The sequence below is a fragment of the Staurois parvus genome, unplaced genomic scaffold, assembly GCF_062004578.1.
Source record: "Staurois parvus isolate SC_StPar_1 unplaced genomic scaffold, SC_StPar_1.0 ptg000226l, whole genome shotgun sequence".
In the NCBI taxonomy this organism is placed as follows: domain Eukaryota; kingdom Metazoa; phylum Chordata; class Amphibia; order Anura; family Ranidae; genus Staurois; species Staurois parvus.
Window position 1 is genome coordinate 1,713,817 of NW_028318022.1, and position 7,723 is coordinate 1,721,539.

Genomic DNA, 7,723 nt, shown 5'->3' on the forward strand with positions numbered 1-7,723 from the left:
AAAGTGTTACTAAACCCACAACAGTAAAATCAGTCTGTATATGCAGTAAAGCATGTTTGTTTTACTCACTGTGGAACCTAAGGGGTTAATCCTCTGCATTGTGTAAAAAGGATGTTTGATCCTGTCTTCCCTGATCCTCCTCTTCTTCCAGTGCACTCCTCTTATCTCCTTATAAGACATATCGTGTGGAGATACTGCAGATGCTCAGTTTGGTGTGTATTGCTAGAGAATTTTTTTTTTCTTGGGAGAGTGCATGTGATCAGCACAGGGCCAATCAGCACTGCCTAGACAGAGGTCAGGGGTTCTGCATCCTCCTAGAGAAAACTCCTCCTACAAGCTTTAGCCAGTGCTCGGCCAGACACTGAGAGAAATCACAAGACTCCTCTAACTGCTAATGAGAAAAGGTATTTAGCAGTTTCTATTTACTAAAATAATTGCATTTCCATGTTCTGTGGGAGACCAGATATAGTGAATGCAGGGTCCTGGGTTTAGTAATACTTTACATTACACATGTACCTTTGATAAAAGCTACTTCTAATTTCATTTGTGTTCCCTCCACCCATAAAGGCCCTCTTTATATAAAATTGGTGGTCAGAGGTTACACATATGTTTTTTAATAAAAATCCCTTTAATGTATATAACTTTGGTGGAAAGTGGTTATTCATATGTTGTTCAATTAGGTTCCATGCTCACTGGCCGCTTTGATAATGCTGGTAACGTTAGCTGTGTAAAGTCACATTAAAAACGTGAGTTTTTCAGGTTTCTTCAGCGTTAGTGTTCAGCTGTGTTTTGCCGTGTTTAGCGGCGTTTTGCCGTGTTTAGCGGCGTTTTTTCCACATTTGCGGTTTTTAGCATTTTTGGTCAAAAAAGTCCAAAAACTCCATGTTGTACCGCGTTTTGCCACGTTTTTCAGCATTAGAGTGTTTTTACAGCTAAAAATCTCTAGAAACCCACTACTCCCTGGATTTTTTTTCCAGCCAAAAAACATCACTGCCAAAAAATGTTGATTACAGTCTATGTGTGCATGGACTCATGCTGGGGAGTTTACTGACTGCATCGCTTCATTTCTGTGACATACCAAATGATCCTGCCAGTCAGTTTCTTATTTCAAAGTGACCACGCTAGGCATGAAAGCGCATCCATCCCTGTGTGGTCAGTTTCCTGGCTGTGCTGAGTAAACAGCCTGCCTCTCCTCCAATGATCAAGATTGTACTGACAGCTAAGCCCCCCACACAGCTTTATGGTATTTATATTGTTTTTTCTATATCTACATTCAAATATTTTGCCTTTCATTTTTATTTGAAACGCAGTGGGTTGTTTTACAAGGTAAGGGTTCACTTATGCTTTAAAACCCAACTACAGCTAAACCTTTTTTTCTAATTTTGGGTAGAATGCAGAGAGGAAAATTTTTGTCAGGTGGTAAATGCTTTCTGTGTTCCTACTGGAATAGATTTCCTGTTCTGTCTGACACTCATCACCTAGAATGAAAGTGAATGTAATGTTCCCTTATGGGGACACAGACACCAATAAAATCCTAGCAGGTTCTACAGCCAACTCATTCTATTAGCAAATGTGTTTTTATTGCGACTTGTGTTTGAATCTGGAAGTGTTTGCATGTGTTTCCCTCACTTTCTGTTTGACTCCTGTCATTTATTCACTTGTGGACCACCCGCCCGCAATATACTGCGGATTGGCGGCCTGTGCAGGCAAAGTGTAGTACTGGTACATTGCAGCCCCTTCTGAGTTTAGGGGCCCTCCCCCCACCAACACCCACTGTGATTGTACACAGCGGGAGTCTCTTAGCAAGTCCTGGCCAATGATTCATGACCATAACCTGCTGCCGACTGTGTGCGATTACAGCCCAGAGTGTGTTGACATTTAATACAGGGCTCTGTACAGAGGGATCAATCTCACTGTTTCTCATATTTGCAAAGCAGGGATGAGAAACTAAGAGATCTATTAGTACAAGCAGCATAATACACACATTACACATTGGTAGACACACATTTAACCCTCTGATCACCCTAGATGTTAACCCCTTCCCAGCCAGTGTCATTAGTACAGTGACAGTGTATATTATTGTCACTGATTACTGATTAATATCACTGATTACTGTATTAGTGTCACTGGTTATGTCAGTGGCAGTTAGTCAGTTCCCTCATGCATCAGTTAATGTCAGATTGCCGTCCACACTCCTGATATAAATCACTGATCACCGCTATTAATAGTATAAAAAAAAAATTGTATATACAGTGTACCATAGTTTGTGGATGCTATAACTTTCATGCAAACCAATTAATATACACTAATTTGGATTTTTTTTTTTATCAAAGACGTGTAGCAGAATACATTTTGGACAAAATGAATGAAGAAATTATATTTTTTAAATTTTGTATTGGATATGTTTTACAGCAGAAATGAAAAAATATTGTTTTTTTGAAACTCCTTGTAAGTTTTTCATACTATAGAGTGGGCAACTACATTGAAACTCCTCTTCAGTTATTCATACTATAGAGTGGGCAACTATATCTAAAAGAGCAGGACCAGTATCAAACAAACACGTTCTACAGAAAATACAGCTATACTAGATAAATCAAACATTATTATTTAACTTAGTAGCATTACATTTGTTCTTTTCTTTTTTGATTTGCATGATGTAGTTAATTGCTTTTTGCTGGCAGATAAGGAACTATATGCAAAAATGAAATATGGTATCACTATGGTAAGTTTATGTGCCAAGACAATATCATTATAGACTTAATTAAAGGAAATGCCTAACTAAATCATAAACCAACGCAAATGATTGAGATTATAACTGACTTATAAGGTAAAATACAAAAGTGTTATGGTTAGAGAAATATATGGTCTAGCATTGCTAACATGATGCTATCCATCTTAGAAATCTAGAACCCCAGCACCAGGGTAGGTTGCCAAATGAAAGGTTACATACATTTTATGACAATATAAATATATATGGTCATAAAAGGGATGTAGATGCTCACATGCAGTTGACACAGTGGAGACATTTACCAACCAACCAAATAAATAATAGATAAGTAGATAATTACATTGGAAACAATCTTGTTATCCTTAAAGACCACCTCCAAGAAACTTCAAGGCATAGGAGAGGTAATTATGCCTACCTGATCCTTCACTCCCTCGGCAGGTGGCACACCCCAATGCGTCAGCGGTGGACAGTATTGTTTATGGCCCCTGCATTGGTATTTATGATGTTAAGAACTTAAAGGGTAACGCCACATTTTTGAAAAAAAAAAAGGAAAAAAAAAATCATATAATTTACTATTGCTAAATAAGCCATACTGTAATTTAATGCTATGAAAAATTACCTTTTCTTTTCAAACTGCAGTACTGTATATTGCTATAAAATTCAATGCAATATGGCAACCTTGAGGCGCTCTGTACACTATGGCTGTACAGAATTCCCCCAGAAATGTAATTTCCTGCTTGGGTGAAGAACTCTGCATCAGGACACAAGTCAGGTTTTAGGCATCCTATGTAATAGAAATGTAATTTTTGGTGAGGTACTCCATATGGGGAGATCACTTCTAAATGGATGCAGACACTGCAACTTTTCTCATCAGAACACAGAAAGTGTACCAGCTGATTAAAATGAATTATCCACTCTCATTCAGAATCATTCAGAATCAGTATCCACAAGGACATAGTGGAACCAACAGTTTTTTCTTCAGAGCAGAAACAAGTAGGAACCTGCAACGACATTTGTTAAAACACATGCAATGTAATTCTTGGTCAAAAAATTTGGATTTTTTTTTCAACAGAAGTGCTTAAATCAAGCTCACAGCTGTGAGCTTGTTACTGGAGATTTCGAGAGTGTGAAGGGCTTTCTGATAAAAGTGATTGGGCAGCTCTACTGCCAACCAATCACTTTTATGGGGCTCTCAAAGTGGCACCTGACCCAGTCGATGGTACCTGCAGTGGTTCCTGGGCTCCCCTGTTCCACTGGGGAGCCCTGGACCGCAGAAAACAGCTGTTCCCCATTCTCTCCTGCAACTAACGACCTCAGTGGCAAAATGTATTACTTCACTTCTGGGATTGCACCTTTCATTCTTTGGGTTGTGTAGACAAGGATACAAATATTCAAGCCAGATCTGTGTTGGGATAGCTGCAATGGAGAGCAGCTAATAGACCCCCAATGTCTCCATAAAGAAGATCTGTCACCTGCCCATGCTATCACATAGGGGTCTAAAGTAAAAAAGTAAAGTAAAGTAAAAAAATAAAAAAAATAATAAAATAAATAATAATAATAATTTAAAAAATGTAAGCATCCTTGTCACCCATGTACACTCCCCATATAAAAAGCACAGCATGAGGCGAGCACGTGTATGTAAATATTATTTGCTCCAGACATGTGAGGTATTGTCACTGGAGTGAGATCAATAATTCTAGGGCCATACTTCATGGTTAACTCTAAACCGATGACCTGCAAAATCATTTAAAGCATTGCATATTGAAAATTTTGGGTAGTGTTTTGCAATTCCATGGATAAACACAATTTTAACATTTGGCATGTTGGGTATCTACTTAATCAAGGCAACCCATCTTTTATATTTTACAAAACATTGGATATATTGTTGTGTTTGTTTGCACTAAAATGAATTTTAGTGTATTTTTTTACTGAAAACATGTTTGATAAATAACATGTGACATAATAAGTTGCAAAGTTGCAAAGAACCACCATTTCGTTCTCCAGAGTCTCTGCTTTCAGAATATATACATTTTGGGGTAGCCGTTACTGTAATTTCTATAAAAAAGGCAGATTTTAACATGAATGCAAAAAAAAACCAAACAAACAATTGCCCAGGTAGACAAGTGATTAAGGGCCTGTTTACATTACAGTATATGCAGCTACCAGAGTTTTTTCCTCATGAACAAACACAGGTAAATGAGACACACAGAGAAGAATAGTTTTATGTGTGTCATGTTTCCACCAAAATGCAATGTGAATTCCCGAGCTGCATGATATGCCACACATTTGTATAGTATCACACCTCTCTGGATGGCTCTGCATGTCACCACATAGCAGTTGCTTTGTAGTGACATGAATGAAATGTCACTTTGTGCAGCCCCACTGCAAGGGATCATTTTAAAGTTTCCAGGAGTTGGGCTTTAAGTTGCAAATGATCCTGATATTTTAATAAAAACAGTATGTAATAATGCGTATTATTATGCTCATGCAATTGTTATTATTCCTTGTTTTTATTATTTTACACTTATTAGGATAAGAAAAAATGCTTGGCAAAGCTATAAATCTAAATAAATCAGTATAATGTATATCAGGTTTACTACAAAAAAGAATATGAACTGGTGGTAGTGTCTGACTGGGTGCTACATTTTTATTACACAGAAACTTATAAGTACTGGCAACTGTTAGCATAAACAAAGTACTGTAGAAGAGGAAAAAAAAGATTAAATCATATTAGGTGTTATGAGGCATGCATTTGAAATTTGCTGAAGTGGAAAGAAAAAGATCATAAACAATGTATTAGGTGTAGATGAATTCAGCAAAATAAAATTATTGAAACAAAATTGCTTAGTCTTTTAAAATTCTTGTAATAAGAATAATGTAATGTTTGATGGTTCATGGGTTCCATTCCTTCATTTGTAAGTGCTTATGAGTAAAGCTGCTGAAAAAAAGTTTGAACAGTCAAATTCAACTCTGAACATAATTTACATATTAATAGATAGAAGAGGTAGACACTTTGCACCAAAGAAAACTAATAACATGTTATTTAGAAATGATAGTCTTTGCAAGATAAATGATCAGGAAGTTTTACCTTCTTAAAAGGCTTGCAGAGAAGAATTAGTGTTAAAAGGTTAGTCCACTCAAAGCTATTTTAGTTCTGGAGAGAGGCCAGAGGATTGAATCACCCATCACATTCACATACCTTATTGATAGTTATTGGCAAGATCTTGGCAGTTGAGCTTCCAGTTTCACATACCTGCTGCAGGCAAATGAGGGACTATCACTATCTGTCACACCTTTCTTATGTTTTGTATTAAACAGTAGGCATGTAGAGTATATGTGAACCCTGACAATAAACTCCTTGTATTTGATCCTTTTTGACCCATTTGGCCCATTAAATGTACCATTTAAACATTTTGTTATATCTGTTCATTAAATTAAATAACCCTTTGATCCTACCACAAATACAGTGCTGCCCTGTGTTTTGTGCATTCTGCTTCTGCTCCTACATAGATACACTACAGAGAATGAGTGAGCTAAAACTGCATGTTGCAAAATCTGGCGCAGTTCTGCATAGAAACCAATCAGCTTCCAGGTTTTATTGTCGAAGCTTAATTGAACAAGTTGAAGTTAGCAGCTGATTGGCTATCATGCACAGATTCTGAGTGCTACAGTTTTAGTAAATCCCCCCCCCCCCCCAAAGTGTTTAACTGGGAGAATCACCAAATGAAAATAAAGGAAAAAAGCCTTCCAAATGAAAACTACTTCAGCCACCACATCTACGGAATGGTAAAATGCATTATGTGGGAAAAGCATAAGGAAAGCCAACAAATTGTATAGGGAGAGATTAGGAGCAGTTAGGTAACTGCTCCTTGGAGCTTACAATCTAAGACTTTACTTTATGTTACTAGCTATTTGAGCAGCTAACTCCTTTGCTGCATTTTTGTTTTAATTTTTTCTCTTTCATTTTATGTTTTGCCTATTTGAGGACAGCAGTCATTTTTACCTGTTGTCCTGTCCATTGCAAATTTATTTTTTGCTCCAAGGCTTCCCTTAAAAATTAGTTCTTATTTCAGGAGATTTTATTTCAGAGTTTTTATTTTTAGGGGGAATTTATATATATATATATATATATATATATATTTTTTTTTTTAAATTTATGTTAAAGTGGTAGTAAAGTCCTATTTTTTATTTAAAGGTTAATAAGGCTTACATGTAGGTATTGTAATTATCTCCTAAACATGCACCGTTTACAAGATTTTTACCTTAGTAGCAGCTGGTGACATCACCGGCACTTGCGCACTGTGATCTCAATGGACGGCATAGCCTGAATACAACTGTCCTACTCATGGCCAATGTTACAGTGCTGTGTTATCTGCACTCTCTTAATGTATGTAGTAAAACACCTGCCTCTGCTCTTTTTCTCTTGTACATTTCAGCCGATTCAACCTCATTGAAAATGTCCTGCTGCAAACCAATTTTCCACTGCTGTATTCTTACTTTTTTCTAGGTAAAACCTCGGTCTGTGCTCTTTGAAGCAGCTTCCTGTGCTGACAAATGGAGAAGAGGTGCAACAGAGAGCACCAGCAGGGGACCCCAGAAGAGTAGATTTGGGGCACCCCATGGGCAGAGCCTCGTGTTGACATCATCGTGCCCTACCACGTGAAGGGATTGTTTGGATGTTGGCCTGGTATTTACTATTACATGCACATATATTGTTTTTAACAAGTGAGTGTAATGTGTTCATTCAATAAACATTCTTTAATAGGTATTTACACTATGGAAAAGTTCTCTCTTTTTTTTCTGCATAATGAACTTGGTGTACACCGACTTATACTGTATGCCTATGAGTGACGGCGGTTGTAAGTGCCATTCTTTGCAGCATAGAAGAGGCCTTGGAAGCCCTGAAAGATCTTTTTTAAGCACTTTGTGACCATTCTTTTAATTTAGATGGTCATGGGGGGTTGGTAAGAGACCATCCTATACCACCTCGGGCAC

At 37.3% G+C, this 7,723-nt stretch overlaps 1 long non-coding RNA gene across 1 annotated transcript in view; it reads left to right on the top strand.

Moving 5' to 3' along the window:
- Positions 1-7,475, top strand: part of LOC149460537 (uncharacterized) — a 67,377-nt gene extending 59,902 nt beyond the window's left edge. Inside the window, exon 3 of the long non-coding RNA XR_016313051.1 lies at positions 7,236-7,475. This is a non-coding gene — a long non-coding RNA (uncharacterized LOC149460537). The remainder of the gene's footprint in view (positions 1-7,235) is intronic.
- Positions 7,476-7,723: the final 248 nt, after the last annotated feature.